This window comes from Corvus hawaiiensis, chromosome 1, assembly GCF_020740725.1.
Source record: "Corvus hawaiiensis isolate bCorHaw1 chromosome 1, bCorHaw1.pri.cur, whole genome shotgun sequence".
In the NCBI taxonomy this organism is placed as follows: Eukaryota; Metazoa; Chordata; class Aves; order Passeriformes; family Corvidae; genus Corvus; species Corvus hawaiiensis.
In genome coordinates this window covers 68,464,343-68,483,616 of record NC_063213.1, presented here as the reverse complement: position 1 = coordinate 68,483,616, position 19,274 = coordinate 68,464,343, and positions in this window count along the sequence as shown.

Below are 19,274 nucleotides of genomic sequence, written 5' to 3'. Positions count from 1 at the left end.
TCACTAAAGGCACTGCAAAGATTTTTCATTTATGAAGTTGACTCACTCTCTTGAACCCTAAAGCCATGGGTTAGCCAGGAGACCCAGGAGTACCCTCTAACACCTGAGTCTGGGTGAGTGCCTGGGCTGTGACCTGTTTTCACATTGAGGTGCACACTGCCTGCCTCTGCTACCCCCTCTCTGTGCTCTGCTTCTGCACCAGAAAAGCCCAGGTGAACTAACTGGCCAGAAAGCCTCTCCATCTGTCTCCCCAAGGAAGATGGGAAGGGGGCAAGGTCCCTGTGATGTACAGCAGGATGAGTACCCGGGGCGGGCTGGGTGGATGCACAGACTATTCCACCTTAACAAATGCTCACCAGCCTTTGAACATTTTTTCAGGCTCACCACTGAACCCTCTCTAGGATTTTTTCAGCGTTCCCCTGTGAACCCCATCTTCAAGTGCGCTGTCCCAAGGCTGGCCATGCTGGTGCTGAGCACAGCAGTAATGAAACTTTCTGAGGTGAAACGACAAGCAAATGTTCTGCAGTTTTCTCTCCAGATTTGATTTTGATTTCATTTGAATGGTTCTATTCCTAATTGCTTGCCTATAGCGATAACTTAATGTGTTGATTTTCCAAGGGCTACAGAGCAGCACTTGGAGAACAATCAGTCAGATGTTTTGTCACATCCCAGGCAGCCTTAACAGCATTTGCCTGAAATGAAATGTAACATCTCTACACTGCAGGCAATATTTTTGCTGATAATGTTTCTGCATATCTTGCTAAATAAAAATAGATCCCTCCTTTTTTTGGTTTAGACATCAGTTAAAAGCAAACCCAAACCCCCACTTGCATTAAGATGACACAGTACCTAACTGGAAGATGAAGTGGTCCTCCACATTTGACTGCGGTCACATCACGTCCCTGACTTGATCCTGAGCCATCTGCTAATTGCTGTGGTTTTGCAATCAACTATTGCAAAGCTAATTTAGTTTGGAAGAAGTTGTTGGAACATGGATTCATCCTTGGAAATCACATAGCATCTCTGCTAATGGGTACTGCAGATTGCTAAGCTGCTCCAGCCTGCTTTGCCACTGGATAAACTAGGATAGAGTCCTGTCTTTTAAAGACTTCTGACACCCTGGGGTGTTGAGCAGCTTTGCAGGATGCTGCAAGTTAAGGAAAACTCTGAGGCTGTCTGTCCTTAATACTGGACTCAAGGGCTGTAGGGATGTCGAACCTGCAGGCATGGTGCTCAAGTGCCCCAAAGTACCTGGGAATTCCACATCAGAGCACACCAGCAATTTGCTTGCCAGCGTGTGGGAACTGCTATGCCAGGCAGTTGTGGGGCACATGGTGCGGAGGATGCAGGGCAGGCCATGCTCTGTTGGCTTCTCTGTCTTGCAGCTGCCAAAGCCCAAAATGCAGCGCTGCTCCACTGGGGAGCATGCCATGCCAAACACACTAAGAAAAGGCAGAAATTAAATGTAGAGTGCATTCAAACCAAAGTGGGATGCTTGGATTACTGAAATCCTCTGTGTGTCCCTTTGAATGCAATGGCAGCAACAGCACAAAACATTCCCAGACCTGCGGTATCAGCCTCCTTGGGGGCCTTTGTCCTAGACATTGGTCTGTCATGAGTATTAAAAACATCAGACTAAAAAAAACGTGATGGAAGGACAGGCACTGATGTGTCATCATCTTCTGCTGTCATAACCATTGCTTTTATGATCTTCATTACTCTGATGTCCCGTTTGACTCAGTCTTTTAAGGTACTTGTCCTCACAACACCCCGGTGAGGGACAGGAAATGCTGCAGATGGACACAGACAATGTCTGTGCTAATAATAGCAACAAACATTCCCCGAACTGTCTGGTGCTCCCAAGCCAGAAGCACCGTGTGGGTTGAGGTAGCTTACAGGGTCGCTGTTGAATGGGACCACAATTTAGTAAACACAGGCTGTGGCATGAACAGTGTGGGGGAGGCCACATGCCTCTTGCACATCCCCCGGTCCCCTCTGCCCTGTCCCATGCTTGAGGCATCCAGGCGTGCTCAGGCTCTGAATCTGAGGTCTTCAGGCTTCACCCCCAAGTTTGGGGCTTCTGGATATGTGCATGCTGCTTCTGCTTTTGCAGCCTGTAAAAGAAGATGTCTTTGATGCTTTTGCTGTTTCCCCAGGCTCAGGGGGGAGGGGACAGCTGCCTCCTTTGGGCTGGAGCCAGCAGAAGCGCAGCTGGCTATCTCAGATTAATCCTATCCCAGTGGAAAAGAGAGATGTCACTCCTGGAGACTAGCAGTCTCTTACCCAGGTCAGCTGCAGGCAGCATGGGATCAGCAGGTAGCTTGGAGTGGGGTGGGGGGTTTAAGGCCCTTGGAAAAACTGTAGTTGTCTTTTCTAGTAAGAAAATGGCAAAAAGCAACTCCTGCTAGTGAGGAGTTTTTTAACTGGATGATGCTGAGTTCAGGGTGATTTGAGGACTAGTGTGAGAGCAAGAGGGCTGCACGAGGAGAAATTCTGCTGGAGGACAGTGCAGGAGGACATAGCAAAGTGGCACACTCTGTATCACTTCTTATGTTGCCTGGCTTATGTCACGCTCAGGCAGTTCTAAGGACTTGCTTGACTGAGTGCTACCTGGCATGAGCCGAGAGCATGATGGGTCTAATTCAACAGCAGAGGCAAACGTGCTCCAGAGCCTGGGCTCATGCCCTCATCTCGTTTAGGTTCCTTGGGCAGAGGAATACCCAGAGAAGCAATGTCTCATTTTCCAAGAGATGCTGCTCTCCCTCCCACTGATCTCAGATTCATCCAGACACTTTAGGTAACCACTCAAATTTTTTTGTAGACCTTCTCTCAAATATGTGGCCCATTATAGTCTGGGAACTCTGGCAGAAGAGGAAACTTATCCTGCGTCCCTTCGCTGCTGTACTTGGGCTGCTCACGTGGGCAAGGTGAGGTACTAGAAATAAGCAAGGTGGGACCTGTGTTCATCATGCAGCCCCCTCAGGGCAGGGATCTGTCTTTTCATTTGTCTGCAAAGCACATAGCTGTGGCCTTGTGTAAATAATGCATAACATGCACAGTCATATTTTCTACACATCCCTACCCGCACAGATGGCTTCAATGGGAAAATGTCATTGCTGATCATTAAAAGGCAACAAAGTCCTCAACTACCAAAATAAATAAGTGGTATATTGTTGGCTTTTACAGGCAGTAGGATCCTACATGAGGGGATTTTTCCCTCCATGTATGCACCTTCAGCAAATTAATTTGATAAGACCCAGTTCCAGACATCACCTTATTTCAAGTTCAGTTACCTAGGAAACTGCAGTGCACTGCTGGGACGAGCTGCCCGCTCCTGCTTCTGTTGGAGCTATTACACACATCAGCTCTTCCTTCAGGAAGAACAGAGTGCTGCCGATGCCAACTTCCAGCCTTTTTATGCAGATCTGGGCTGTGCATGTGTGCAGAGGGAGACACACAGTCACCAATGCCCGTGGGAGGGAGACACGCACACTACCCACACCTACTTCTGCGTACTGGGAGTTCTTCATTTAGCTGAGAGGAGACATGTAGATGTGGTAGCTACCTATAGCATGGGAGTGTGGAGATGCATGCACCAGCTGTATGCACATGGGAACTAGCACTGGCTGTGTGTGTGAGCACACAGTCCTACCCAGAACGGCTGCTCACACATGTAGGTGCTGCTTCTCATGAAACAAGTTATCGGGTCTTCCACAAAATGGTAATTGAACCTGAGGTCTGAAGTAGCATGGTCTGAGTCTTTTTTCCGAGGACTCATTTGTCGAAGACGAATTCACCTTCTTTGGGACAACAAAGCCTTTGCACTCTTTACTCTGCAGTTTCTGAGAAATGAGGAGCCCTTGAAGAGCAGCTCTAACACACTGCAGTGGTGCTTGCCAAAGAGCTGGGTGGTAAGGAGCCCAAGCACCACAGTTACTTTTTGAAACACTTGATTTTTACCAGATTTCCCTAATGTGCCCATAGTGGCAGCTTGTCTCTCAGGTGTGAGATATTCAGCTGCACATGATCTCAGGACACAGGAAGCTCAGGTGGTGGGCTGAAGGTGGAAAGGTGTAAGTGAACAACTGGAGTGGGGAATCACATTTCCTTCCTTGCACCAGGGCCCAGGAGCTACACCTCACCATGGGGATGCAAACACATGTGTAGTCAACTCATTTACTCTTGTTCAGCACAGGTAAGCTGACTGGAGCTAGCTCCTATTTAGTAGACAGCCCTGTCAGTGAGAAACATCCTATTCCCCACACTGTCGTTCAGCAATTTTCCAGAGACAGCGGATGGTTTTAATGTTTTCTTTTACAGGAATGTGGAGCCCAGTATGCATCCCACAGATGGGAAAATAAAATCTGCTCTGCATATCTCTCTGATTAGTTTGTTCTGTGCCGTAACTCATGTAGCCATCTGCAGGTGTCAGCAGCCCCTTTACACTGTCTTCCACCAACTACAAATATTGTGGCTGCTCTGGTAGAAAGGAAAAATATCTTGAGGAAGTGGAAATGATCAGAGAGGCTGCCCTGAGGTGCCGTGGTTGGAGATCAGTTGTCTGTCTGAGGAACTGTCTATCCTGACGGACTTTGAGGCACTACATCACTTTGCATTTTTTGCAGAAGAAGATCACCATTTTCCCTTTTGCTATCCTCTATGGGAACTCAGTGAGTAACAGGGATAACAAACTCACAAGAACAGAAGGTGCAATCTTTCTGTCCCTCCTCCCATCTCCATAACCTGCATCTCTGGGGTAAGGAGTAGCAGAATTAACTACTGTGTGGGCTAGAGCAGTGACCTGCAAACATCCACCTACAGGGAGCTGGGCTGTGTCTGGCCTTTCCTCCAAGCCTCTACCTCACCTCCTGACCTGTCTGTCTCGACACTCAGCTCACCATCAGAGATGTCAGTGTAGCAAGCATCAGAACTGTTGAACCATGCTATCTATATTGCTACACAAAATATTACCAGTGAGGTCTAACTGTCCAGAAGGAAGAACACAAACATGAGCCATGCCTTGTGGAATACTTACATTTGATACATACGTATGAGCATGCTTTCTGATCCATTGCACCATTTCTCACCAAGTGGCTACAAAACACCTGGTTTCCACCAGTAACTATCCTGATAGGCATTTGTCTGGTGCGTGCTTGCCATTTCAAAACTATTAGGGTTTGCAAGAAACTTGTTGACCTATTTAATTTGTGTATATCTAGATAGACAGCTAGATGTGCAGTCAAGTAGATACTTGAAAGTCCAGCTCAGTGACAGAGAAACCTTTATTTTCATCAACCTGTCAGCACTGTCATTACTGACATTTACTTGGCATTACCCAGTCTCGTATACAGTCCTGTAGTTCACAGAATGATGTCATAGAGTCATAGAATGGTTAGGGTTGGAAGGGACCTTAAAGATCATCCAGTTCCAAACCCCCTGCCGTGGGCAGGGACACCTTCCACTAGACCAGGTTGCTCAAAGCCTCATCCAACCTGGCTTCAAACACTTCCAGGGGTGGGGCATCCACAGCTTTCCTGGGCAACCTGTGCCAGTGCCTCATGACTCTCTTTAATTGTTGCATATAATTATTATAACAAACTTGGCCCATGTCTGTAACACACACTACGTACATTTATGTGTGTATACATACATATATACATACAAAGATCTGTACATATATATGTATACATATATACATACCCATACACATACACTCAGAAGAACCTCTGTATGTGTTTCAAGCTCATAAACAACCAATGTGTAAAGGATAGGCACAGATTTTCTTTCATCCGCTACCTCCAGGATGCAGTAGGGCATTTTTAACAACACTGAATGAAACCGAGGGAGTGAGCAAGAGCCTATCCAGACCAAAATCTCTGCAATGCATCTTTCACTTCCTGGGGCAATGATTCTTGCAGCTGGGGACCTACTTTTGTGAATAGGTGTTAAGAGAAGGGATTTGGCTGTAGCAATTCTATCTATGCCTGGGACTCTTTCCTGCAAACTTTTATATGTATCAGACATTTCAACTGAGTTTATGTGTTGTTCTGCATAACAGTGTCTCCAGGAAGGTTTGCTTTCCTGGCTGCTTATAAGTCACTGATCTTTGATCACTGTGTACCTGTATCCTGGAGGATATTATGTTTGTTTGTATGTATTTCTCATTTGAAATACCATAAATGATAGATAGAGAAGCTTTTGCAACCGCCAATTTTGTGATAAGTATCTGAGCTGTAAAAGCTTCTGGGGCCTCACAGAGATAGTGGCAGCAGATGCATCTGTGCCTGTGTTAACCTGCTTTCCCAACATCCCCAAAGCTTGACTGCCTTTTTTGACAACATTACAAAAGCAGTGTAGAAAGGGAAAGAAACACAGTTAGAGAGAATAAAGCATTTACTTACTTAGAGAACTGACTCAAGATACGGATGGTGCTAAAAAGACAGAAGGCTGACCAAAGGGCTGTAATGTCTAAGAACACTTTTTTCTCTTCAGATGATATTTTTCATGTCCTGTGCCATCTATGTCATCCTGCACATCTCCTCCATCAGGAAACCTATGCAGGTAGCAGAAAAAGGCCCAAAACTGCAGCAGCTCCCTCACCCCAGACCCATTGACTTTATTCAGAATAACCGAGACTCTAAAGTGGAGATTTCACCCCCTCCCCTTAGCTAGGGTCAGAGTTGGCTCCTTGAGCTACTGGATGTCTCTGTGAACCTACAGACAATGGCTCAGCCTCACCACAAGCCGAGTCTCAGGCTCCATCCTTGGTCTGGAACTACTGGTGTTGCTCTGAAACTGGTCCTGCCACCGCAAGGCTCCCTGAACCTTTCCATGCTAAATGTCTGTTTTAATTTCTTTATAACCTAGCCTGAGCATAATACTTTTTTTGGAAGATGACCCTATGATGGGCTTAAGTTCAGATCTGGTTTCCCCATTTTAAGAACAATGCACTTCAACTGTAGGAGGAGCAGGGCAGGGACACAGAGGGAGATGGCTGGCTGTCGTCTGAGAGAAGGCTGAATTTGTCTTGTTTAGCCTAGCAACAAAAAAGGCTGAAAAAAGGTAGAATTGCTATCTGAAAGTATCCCAGTGAGGGAAAAGGGTTGCTTTAAAAAGTCAATTTAGCATGATAGCAAATGGTTTTAAAATGTCTGGGAGTCAGTCTAGACTGGAAATGAGAAGCTCCTTCTGCTGTCAGAGTGATGGAGTCCTAGCAGAGGCTTCCACAGGATGCTGTGAACCCAAAATAACCCAATTAGCTTTGAGGTGCAGCTTGAGCAATTGATGAGAGGGACTCTACAAAGCCATTGTCTGCCAGCGCAGGACCCTGGATTGCATCATCTAGGACATCCTCTCCAGGACTGCATTTCTAAGATGGGAACTACTATTTGAACAAAATTACGTGAATACTGAAATTGTACATCGGGTGTTCATGATCACTAAATTCACAAGCAAGACTTTACTGCCTCTACCACTTTCCTCTCACAGTGCTGTGGAAATAAGTGTATCATTGCCTTATCTCTGCTCAAGTATTAAAATCAGAATGTGTTGGAAACATCCAGGAGAAAATTAAATAAGATTCCATTTGGTGTTTTGTAACATGTGCTGAACATTTCATTTCCCGTCAAAGAAATATTGAAAAATGGTGTATTTGGACAACACTTTTTTTGAAAATACGGCATGCCATCACATAAATGAAGCATAATTTTCAACATAAAGATACAGTTTCTAAGTTTCCCTCAACTTTTCAAACTTGAATGCTTGGATAGTCGATCTTATCATTCTTTTAATTTAGAGAGGTATTTGACTGTAACACTCAGGTGGCTGCAAGAATGGTCAATTGAAACAGATTTTCATGAGTGGTGCTGTATCATTAAGATAAAAGGAAGCTTGTATAGTGGTCGATAATAAAAGGTGACAATAGAAACAAAGTTTGTTTTCAAGTCAAATTATAATTGAACTGTTTTGAGCTGTGTTTTATTAAATCCACTTGCAAGAGTAGGATCAGCAACACAATTTCCTGCCTTGTAGGGAACGTCTTCTAGAGAATGTCTTCTCTAAAAGAAGCCAGCAAATTTGAGCACTGATAACTTTCTTATTCTTAAAACCAATTATTTTCAAACATGTCATCTACACTAGCTCTCAGTGAGGATTAACTACATGACAGGCTTGAACTTTTAAAAGCAAGTGAGTTTTAAATTATGAAAGAGCAGGGGGAAAAGGTGAGACTAATTTTTACTGTACAGAGACGTGTAAAGTTTTTCAGTGCATCATCATTCATAGCCTTCTTGCCATAATTATAACGAAAATTATTCCCTTTCTCTTATTTTTTTGACTCCCTAACAAGAAACGCTTTGTGATTGGATGATGTAGACTAATTTTTAATGAATCATTTATCATATGAATAGCTTATTGCAAATGAAACTCCCCCATCTAGCCCAGGAGTATTTTTTTGTTAATTGCTTTGCAAGCATTAAAGAATATTTCTGGTTCAAACTGCCTGGACCAACACTATTGAATGCTACATTTGTGTTGCCTGACTGTATGGGATCAGCACCAACAGCTGGGTTGTCTTTTCTGACTCTTCATGACAGTCAATTCAAAATCCGATTTCAGCAAATATTCATGGACATTATGTGAAAATATGCTTCACTGTACTCCTCCAGAAGTATATTTCTGTATATTTTCAGAGAATGAATCTCGTAATGCTCACACTCCCTAAACCCTCCTAGGTTAAGAGGCATGCTGCTATTGCACTGCAGAGAGGCTTTCATCCTCAGAGCTGGCACCAATTGAATACTGACACTGGACATTTGTGGGAATATTCCTATCGTTTTCTAACTACATGTGGGTTTGCACTGAGTGTGAAATGTTTTAGCCCTAAAGCAAATACTTACAGATGTGGGAAGCTGGTTACTATTCAGGATTTGATTTGCTCCAGTGAGTTCTTCCTCAGCAAAATTTCCACTGATGGTATCTGTGTTATCAGGGCATCAATTTCCCTCCACAGGCTACCAAAATGATAGACCTTCAAAGCTAAGATAATCAAGGGAGTCAATAAATGTCTTCAGCCAAGATAGATAGGAAAACATCAGGCTTTCAGTGTGACAGAGTTTCTGTTCATAACTGTTTATCACCTTTTTTTTCATTTGTTCATTTGTTTTGGTCTAAACTCCAAGTTGAGACTTCAGTAAACCCGTGGGAAGCCTGTGAAAAGACAGCAATGCCCGAACAGTGGGTTACCTGGTGGCCAAGGACAGACCACCCACATTTCTCAGTGGTGTCACATATATATTCTCCTCTGGTTGGAGGTTTTAATGAGGGAGATGCTTCCAGGATGAAAAAGAATAACTGGACTGAGAAAATTCAATCCTGGAAAATGAAAGAGGAGGACTGAAAAGAAGATGATCACAAGTCTCAGGATTTAAACTTCTGTACTTCGGATGTGATCTGTAGGAGGGGCAGTCTGTGTCATGCCTAAGGTTTTTTCCTTTTTCCACAGAGGGGTCCAATCTGGCCACTCTTGGCCAGATAATGTCGGACAATTAAACAGGCAACACACTGACTTCAGTGCAGCAGCTGAGGCTGCTTCCCCAGGGCTTGAGGGCTCAGACACAGCATCTGATGGCAGCAACATAATGCCTATTACCAGGCATAAGGTGAACAACAGGAGCTGATCCTATGCATTAATCCATAGCAACTGTGAGATAAATTACATTAGACTAAATGCCACTGAAGGAAATTTAGCTGACGTATGCAAACTCGTTAAGCTGCTTTAATTGCAGTGCTCTAGGAGAAGGTGGTGACTTCAGCAGACTGAAATAGGATGGGGAGTCCTCACTACACGAGATGAGAGAGAGAACCAAACACAGCTACTCACGCCAAGAGACAATAGGGGAAATCCTGTCTTTCAGGTGGAAAAACAAACCAGGCAGTCTTTTCCTTGCCATAGCACCTCTTCTTAGCCAAATAACAATAAACAGATTGAGGCCTGAGGGACTAGAATGGCACAGGCAAAAGGACTAGGCTGGCACACCTCATCCTCCAGCTTCATTCCTCACAGGAAAAGGTATTTTCAGGTAGATATGGCTGAAATAGCTTCAGTCAAAAAAGGAGCAGGTGGGAGATGGTTTTTCATTTATTAAGGACAATCATAAAACTTTGTTGTCTTTGTTAAAGAAAATTAGAAACTTCCCACAAAGAGACTTTTCTTTTGCTGAAATCATGCTCAGCTTTTTTGTTTGGTTGGTTTTGTAAATGAGGTAGGGTACTCTGCACTGAGAGTAATACCTTTTTTCGTAGGAAAATGTAGATGAAAAAGTTTCTCTTCCTTGCAAAACTGATTTTTAACTGGGTTCAACCATAGACATGGGTTAGTTATTAAAAATAATCTGAGATTTTGATCCTGCCAACAATCAAGTATGCTGCCAGTAAAAGCGTTTGAGCTTTATTCTGAATTTTTAGCATACCAAGAGCTCTCCTAACCTTGTAGAGATGGGTTGAATGCTGCAAGTTAAGTATGTGCTCACCATCCACTTGGTGGTGAGCCCAGGTTTTCAGACATGTAGAAGTGAACTGACAGTTCATAAAATAAATCCTTTCTTCCCTGATTTCTTTTTAATTTTTAACTGACAAGTGTACTGATGGCCAGTTTAATTTCATTTGACACAGATGGTCATTTCAGTTGGCAATCATCCACCAAAATACATGTCACCCTTGGTTAATGACCTACCCTCATCGATAATCTTGTGACATCTTTTCCACATTGTATATGACATGTGCTTGTGAGCTTCCTGCAATAACCCCTTCGTGTTTTTAAATCCCAGCCTGCCAAATGCCTGCTCCAAAATGTCATTTCTCCCTCACAAGTACACACCAGCTTCTGAGGGAGCTCCTTGTGAGGCTCCCTCCATCTTAGCCCTAGGGCCTGGTGGGAAGGGATGTGGGAAATACCATGGGAGGACACATCTGCCCTTGGCTTCCATCTGCCACACCATGCCAGGCCACAGCCTGAAGGGCTGGAGCCAGTGGCCTCTCATTCTGTCAGCCTTTCCCCAGATCTGAAATGGATGGATGTTGCATTGCAGCATTGTAGATAGGGGAATAAGACCTTTTATATTTTTTGAGGAATCTAGGTAATAATTATTAATGACCCACAATAATTCTAGATCCTCATTTTCTCTGCATCTATAATAATTAGGAATCTATAATTTTGCCCTCTGAGCTGTCATTTCAGAGGAGAAACTTTAGCCTTTTGCATGCACCTGAAGCCTGATCAAGAGTCCCCTGTAATCTGTGGCTGTCCAGCCAAACTCAGGGTTATGCGACATGCAGGGTGCCACCAGCTACTACAGACGTAAGTGGTGAACAAGATGTTTACAAGATAAAGTCTTGCATCTCCATGCAACGTTTTTCAACTCCTATTTGAAAGACATTTTCCAGTCTGATCTTTCACTGGAATACTTCTACTCAGTTTACATTTGTTTCTGTCACAGGGCTATTTGCCCAATAAATTAAACAGTCAATAAAGGCAGGGGCCATAAATCTTCTCTATTGCTAATTACCTTAAAAATGAGGAGACTGCTATTCTGTCTCCTTTATTTCATTTGGTAGTTGTAGCAGCAGCAGCTTATCTGGCTCATAATCCCAGTAGCCTGCCTTCAACTCAGGACCCTTGCAGGGTCATGGGGAGGACAAACATGAAAATCAGGCATGTGCAGAGTAATTTTTCTCATGAGAAAATATGTTAATACAAAACAGTGAGAAGCCACAGGACTTCCTAACCTGGATGTTACATACTTCTACTTTGGCTGAGGCTGTTCTGCCATTGTGAAGAAATGCCCTGTGGGAGCTGCCGCTATGTGACTGCTAACACTTGGCAGTCATTCCTCTACGTGAGCTGTGGGGAATCTCCGTCACTGTGCAGCCATCTGAACCTTGTTTCTGTGAGGTCCCAAAGGCCTTTGCAAGGTTTGTTTATTATTAGCCTCATTTATCACTCTCATGACTGATTTTGAATATAAGGAAAGTGGATCCTATTAAAAAATTCATGCGTTACTATCTAGGACACAGAGTCAAGTGTGGAGTAACCCATATTTCATCATCCTACTATTAAATAACAAGTACTAATTTACTTTTCACCTATTAGCTAAGAACAGGCTAACTAAATTTCCACATGTGGCAGAGAGCTAACTGCTGCTAGATTATAAGTGTCCTATGTGGATCTGGGATATTTTATGAAAAAGATTAGTGAGTTGCTTCTCACATCATAAATTTCCTTGTTGTTCTGCTAGGAAATATTTCCAGTTTGTGGTGCCCTCTCTGAACTGTTGCCTCTAACAGTGCAGCCCAGAGCAGGTGGATGTAGGTGACCTAGAAGTCCTGCCAACATTTCTGTGGTGTGTATGCCTATGTGGGAGGCAGAAGCATTTGAAAAAAGAAGAAGATAGCATCAAAGACTATTTAGAGAATGAAGCTATAGGCTCAGCTGTAAGCAAAGCCCCTGTGGTTAAAGCTGTGCTTGTTGAGATGTCCCATGTGACAGTACCAAACCCATTTCCATGCTTTGCTATGCATGTCCACCTCCTTGTTGGGCTGAAAAACGGTTTGTTACACAGTGCTGTGATGTAAATCAAGGTAGCGACATCACCTCTGCAAAGTCTGACCAGCTTAAAGGTCCTGTGCACTCAGCACACAGGAGGAGGTGGGAATGGACACCAGGATCTGGCAATGTGTGATGCTGGTGTTGTCACACCTGTGTATCCCCACTGTCCCTCTCCCCACCATGCCCACCATGCCCACCATGCCCACCATGCCCTGTTTTGCAGCAGTCACTTCCACTGACTTTCTGGAATACAAGAGTGAACAGTGGCAGAGCTTTTCAACCCCCTGGGCACTCAGGTTTTTTTAAAGAGAGATCATTACAAAAACAAAGGTCATTTAAGAACACACACATAGACAGAAAATTCCATTTTAGATTTAAAAAGTGCAGTGGAATTTGACCTTTACTGTGTCTTCTGCCATGCCTCCTCTCTAGAGCTTTATATGGTGTTCGTGGTCATGCTGCTTTATTATTCCCGCAGCTCTGTTTCTTCCTTCTAAGCATTAAAAAAAGCAAAGCTAAGAACCACAAATTTTAGTTAAAACAGGTTGACCTACCCTTTGAAAACAGCAAGTGCATTCTTAGGTAATTCACAAACAGGAAAATGAGACAAGGTCAATGATCAACTCATTTATTGTGGCTTGACCCATCTCACTGAGCCTATAGTTTGCTCCTGAGCTCTCAGGGCCACAGTCCTTTAGTATACCAGTGTTTGGGATTTGCAGACTGAGCACAGATCAAGGTTCTTTCCTTACAGGACCTTCCAGTCTGAGCACAGATCAAGGTCCTTTCCTTACAGGACCTTCCAGACTCACCTTGCAGACTGGCAGGCTGATTTTCAGTGGGTTGTTGAATGAGCTAGGACACCAAGTCTCACTCTGAGCACAAGGAGTAGAACTCTCCATTCAAGTTTTCAGGCTGCATCAGCAGTAGAGAGATATCCAGAAGAGAAATCTGCTGCAGCACGAGGTCTTTTTGGGGTAGTGGGGAGGACCCCCCAGCCACAACAGCAGAGGGAACTATGGACATCAGCTGTATAGGAGCATGGACTTTGCTGTGGAGGGTCCCTACATGGGTCAGAAAATAGTCCAGATGTGAATCAGCTCTCGGAAACCAGTCCAGCCATAAAAATGGACACTCTTGGCTCAAAAAAAGCCAAAGATGCAAATAATTCATCTTAACTACCATGAGGTTCCCTGTCTCCTTTTGCAAACAAAACAAAGCACAAAGGGAATAACCACTGCAAAATGCTTGTGATTTTGCTCTCTTCACCCAGCTCTGGTGCACTGAAGGGCAGGAGACCACACAACCCATGGTTTTTGTCCATCTGCACAAAGGATCTCACCTCTGCAACACTGCAGCCCTCGCAGGAATACCACAGCATTCTCTGGCTTATCTCCATGGGGAAAAAATGAGAAACAAACACTGGGCGATGCTGCCCGATGGCTATAAAGGTACAAGGATAAACAGTGTGGCTTATTTAGGGGAAAAGGGCCATGGAAGCCTGGCCCTTGTAGATCTTCTCAGGGAGCCAAGTCACATGCATACACACTTGATAAGGAGCTGCTTCTTTTCTCTTCCCAGAAATGCCATTTTCTTCTGGGTGCTTGTCAATTACTGGACGTATGAAAGATTTGATGCAAGACAATTTACTTCTCATACATGAGTGAATATCTAACTGCCCATCTTCAGTCTGACTGATGAGAGCCCAGGTAACCTGGCAATCTTCCTCCTCCTACATCTGAGGTATGGCTGCTATCCATGAGTGCTCCTGCCACAGATATGGATGCCACTAAAACTGATAGCCCTCTGCAGTGAGAACATCTGTAGAAGACAATCTATATGAGAATGAAATGGTATTTTCCCCAATTTATTCTGCAAGAACAATGTAAACAGGGTATCCCATCAAAATGCTGGTTTGGTTTCCTTTGGTTTCTTTCCTTTGTTTTTACTGATCAAGTGAAGTAAACAACCCCATTTCTCTTCCCCAAAATCTCCAAGGTAAAATTCATTTCAGATCCCCTCCATGAAACGACTGGATAAAAGATTCTCTCTTGGGTCACTCAGCATATTCATTACATTGCTCTCACTCCTCTAAGGTAATGAATCATGTATCCCAGGACTTGTCCACACTTGCAAGTTATCACTCATTAAGGTAAGGTGCAGATATAAAGTGCCATTGCTGTTTCTTAAGAGCAGCTGAAAGGTTGAGCTAAGCAGGAACAATGCACTGATTTCTCAATAACAGCTTCCTCACAGGGTGTTAATCAGGAAGAGATGACTGGAAACAACTCAGCCCAGAGATATGATGTAGGTGAATCAGCCACACTTGCTCAAACCTCTCCCAGAGGGCTCTGGGTGCCCTTGCCAACAGTAGGAGAGTGTTTCAGGAAGTGCTGCTGAAGATCCTGTGGGTGATTTCACTTAATGCTGCGCATGTTTAAGTCTGTACCATGCTTTGCAAGAGGGAAGCAGCATTACACCATTAATACTGGTTAGGTTGTCTGCTTATGTTAAGAATACTGGCTGGTGTGCTCACCTGTTGAGCAGCTAAGCAAATGAAGAGGCATTTGACAAAATGTTCCAGCTGCAAGTGAAAGCCCAGAGCTAGATGAGACTTTTCCACAGGAGCCTGTGAAAGGGCATGGTATTGCTGCTCAGCCAAGTTGTCAGGCAACAAAGCTATGAAGCAACATTTAGTGGGTTGCAAATGCTCTTTTCTAATCTTTCAGTTTTGCAAATTTTATTGAGTGATGCTGCCCTTATTCTGTATTTGTCCCTTCTCTGTAGAGGTACTTGACAAGTCATCTGGGACGATCTATCATTGCATAGCCTCATACTCAACAGACAAAGCAGTTCACCTCTTTTTGCCCCCTTCATGCAGCCAAGGACTCCAGGCATTGCTCAGGAATCCTTTAACAATGTACATCTGCAGAAATAAAAAGCCACAAAGCTCAGAACTTGGCTTTCCTCTATATTTTTCATTCTCTTAGCCTAACCCAAAGCACTTTAAAATAAATAATTGCTATCATCTTAAGGAAAGTCGTGAGGTAATTAGGTCTCTGGTCTCTAGTTTATATGCAGAAGTGGAAAAACACCCTACCCTTGACAGGATTAAAGCACCTGCGCGTGCTATTCATGATTTCAGGTCATCTCGGCCACTTCGATTCTTTTAGGCCACTGTAGGTATCTACAGAGACAATTACAGAGACTTCCTGGTCGATGCTCAGAGGAAAGCAGGTGTTTCCAGAAGGCAATGCCAGGCTGGGTTCTGGGGACATGGAGGCTGGTCCCACCCAGATCTGTGCCAGCTGGACATGGGTCTGGGATTGCTCCCTCTGGCTCCTACCCCACAGCACCAGTGACTCTATTCCCATGTGCTGTGGGGTGGCATCCAGCGCAGGAGCTGCTGCCAGGGGACAGCTGGCTGAAGGTAAAGTGTGTGAGGGTCATTCCCATCCTGCAGCTCACATGATGCCCCACTGCATCTGTCACCTGGGCTCAGCCTGTCCTGGGGATCTGAACATGCAAAAGAGGACACAGAAGCAGGGCTTCAGTGGCAGGTTGGCAGAACAGTTTTGGCATGTGGATTGACAAGTGCAGGGAGAATATAAACTTCTTGAGGAAGAATTTGCAACTCTGAGTGTGAAACTTACTTGGAGACTTGCATTATCTAACATTGCTCCATCAGCTGATCTCAGGGGAGATTCAGGACAGGCCTCTCCTGCTCCTGAGGCACTGTGTCAGAACTGCCTGGAGATACAAGTGCATAAACATTACCTAAGGGAGTTTGGCTAAGCCTATGAACAAGAGCTAGCTTCAGACAATACCAGTGCATACTACCAAGCCTGCCTTTCAGGGAGGACAGGTAAAGGTGATGGGATACAGCACAAAACCCACTAAAAATAGCCTATATTCACACTTTTCTACACAAGCATTAGTTTTTGTTTTCTTTCAAAAATAATCTTCCTATCAATCCAACCCTGAGGCAGTTAAAGCATGGAACTCAAAGCTACAGCTAACCCATATCTGCACACCAGCTTAAGAACAAAATATTTCATTATCATCTTGAAATCTCTAATTCAAGCTGGGCTTAAACTTGAAGCTGCCACAGTTCCAGCTGTAATAACCCTGGGAACTGAGAGGACCTGGAACTTTTGAAAATCAAGTCCAGAGGCACTCAGGATTTCCACCAGTGCCATAAACCCAAGGAAACTTTCTGACAGTTCATTTGTATTTGGAGTTTCATTGACCTAGAAAATAATACATGATATATGTTCTGTCTATTCCTCAGACAGGTTCCATATTACCAAGTGCAATACTTCCAGCTGCAGTCAGTGTATTCTTTTGCTCTAAATTTGTCTTCTATATTTCTCAAAAAATATGAGATTTGAAACTCCACTTTTATGATCATAGAAGATTTTGTTCATGCTATCCTCTTTAACAGGTGCGTCCAGAGTCTAAGCCCATTTTAGGAATACGTCAGAGAAAAAAAGAAGCTAAAATGAGTTGCTAAAGCTGCTGTCTGACCTTTAAATACATATTTAAAACTCTCTCTCAGGGCTCCACAGCCCCCAAGGACTTACTTTCTTTGGTGCCAAATGCAGAGTTCATGCAGCCTCAGCTCCTCCAAACAAGGTGCTAAGTTCACGTGGTAAAGCCAGGTGCTGTTTGCACAGAAAAGTGGGGCAAACATCTGCATCTTTCCTGTACACTGAATGTAAATATCCAGGGTAAACCTTTTCCTCTTGACTGTGTTTCCTCCTACACTTTTATTCTCTGAGGCAGCTTCTGTAAGTAACTCAAGTTTCCCTGTCATGGTGTAAAAATACTAAAGCTCCACTGCCTTGTAATCTGCTCCTTTTTCTGGGAGTCCATCAGCTCTTCAGGATGTGGTGCCAAGAGACACTATCCCTGTTACAGGGTTTGACATCTGGAGGTCTCATTTATGGTTGGTGAGGGGAATATGGTTCGTAACGCTGCTGAAGAAAGGTGTGCTGCAAAAAAGCCCTGGAAGAGAAGAGTAGCCATTTGAGGACATGGTGGATCTGACTGAGAGGACTTGGATAGCAGGTTGTGTACAGATGTCCAACACATCTTCATGTGCTGAAACTTCTTCTCTCACTCTGATCCCAAAGCAACATACGCTGACTTTCCAGTGCAAGAGAAACTTCATGTATTTGTTAGCAAGTCTTTGCCCCTGTAAGACTTCAGAAAACTGGTCAACAGTCATTTTCATTAATTCAGTAGTGGTAATGACTGATGACCAAATAATAGTTTATTTAACCAAAAGAACATGTTCTGCAAAGATATTCTGCAAATATTTTAAAAGAGCAAGTATTTCCTGATGATATTTATTTATCCCGTTGGATTTCTAGAAAGCTGTGAAAAAGGCTTGAAGAGACCCATAAGAGATCTTGATGTTCATGTGTGATCCATGTAATTTCTGATAGATGAACATCATCAGGAAATACCTGTTATCAACAAGGTTTTGTTCAGATATATTTGTTTTAAGGGCTGTAGGTCCTCTTTTAGGTGACTCACCTTATTGTTAAGGTTGAGTTCTCCAGACATATCAGCACAAATTACCTTTTAATGTTGTTCTAGGCATTTTTTTCCTAGAGAGGATCTCTGCAGGCCTCTTGGTCTTTGCTCCAAAGAAGCAAAAACAAAAGTTTATTCAAAAACCTGTACAAGCAGCAGTTTGTATAACACATGTCTGCTGTCACTGTACCTCATTGCCTGCTGGGTGCCCAGCTCAGGCCCCACTGTTCTGACATGGTCTCTAGAGTACACACATTTGTACCAAGTGGTGAATTCGGTCACCCAATCAAAGGGCTTGTTTTGTAGATGAGCTAAACTAGAAAAACTGAGTGAAGTAAGTGCTCACTACCACATGGACACTCAGGCCCAGATGCAGCCTTCACTGTGTCATAGGACATGACATTTGGAGCACCACACACTGCTAGCAGCAGAGAGAAGCATAGCAGCTGTCTGGGAGGTAGCCATTCCCTTCAGGTTAAATTAAATTTATGTTGGTTTAATTTAAGACAGTTGAGAACAGTTTTCAAGCTAGAATAATAAAGCCACTCCTAAAGTGAAATAATGGATGGCAATAATATTGACATGTGGCAATAAAAATAAAGATGTACTGCCCACTGAAGGTTTTGTTTTAATGAAATAGAACCAAAAGAAGTTTCTGTGTGGACTATAACCCAGAGGCCAATGAGTCTTGGGCATCTTTGAGAAGAGGGAACGCTATCCTCAAACTCTGCTGGGACAGAGCGGGAATTCTGAAGCCCAGATTATTTTTTTACTTTGCACTTTAACACAGAGAAAGTTCAGGCAGGTTGACAGACACGAAGGACATGCTTTATTCACTGATTTTGTAGCTGATGGCATACACGAGGTTCAAGGTTAAAAGGAAAATTGTAGCCAGACGGGATGCAGTCGGGAGTCCTCAGGTGGCCGCTCTCTCCTAGTGTCTGCTCCAGTGCAGCAGGAGATCACTGTCATATCAACAACCAGCCCCTAGTAAAATTATTCATTAATTCATTAAAGCCTGCTCAAGCTGCCTTCCAGTGATCTTTGTCTGATGGCAACACTGGCACTGGCTGGATTATGCTTGATCAAGTAGGAATGTTGCACGCTGATTGGCTGATACACCTCATAT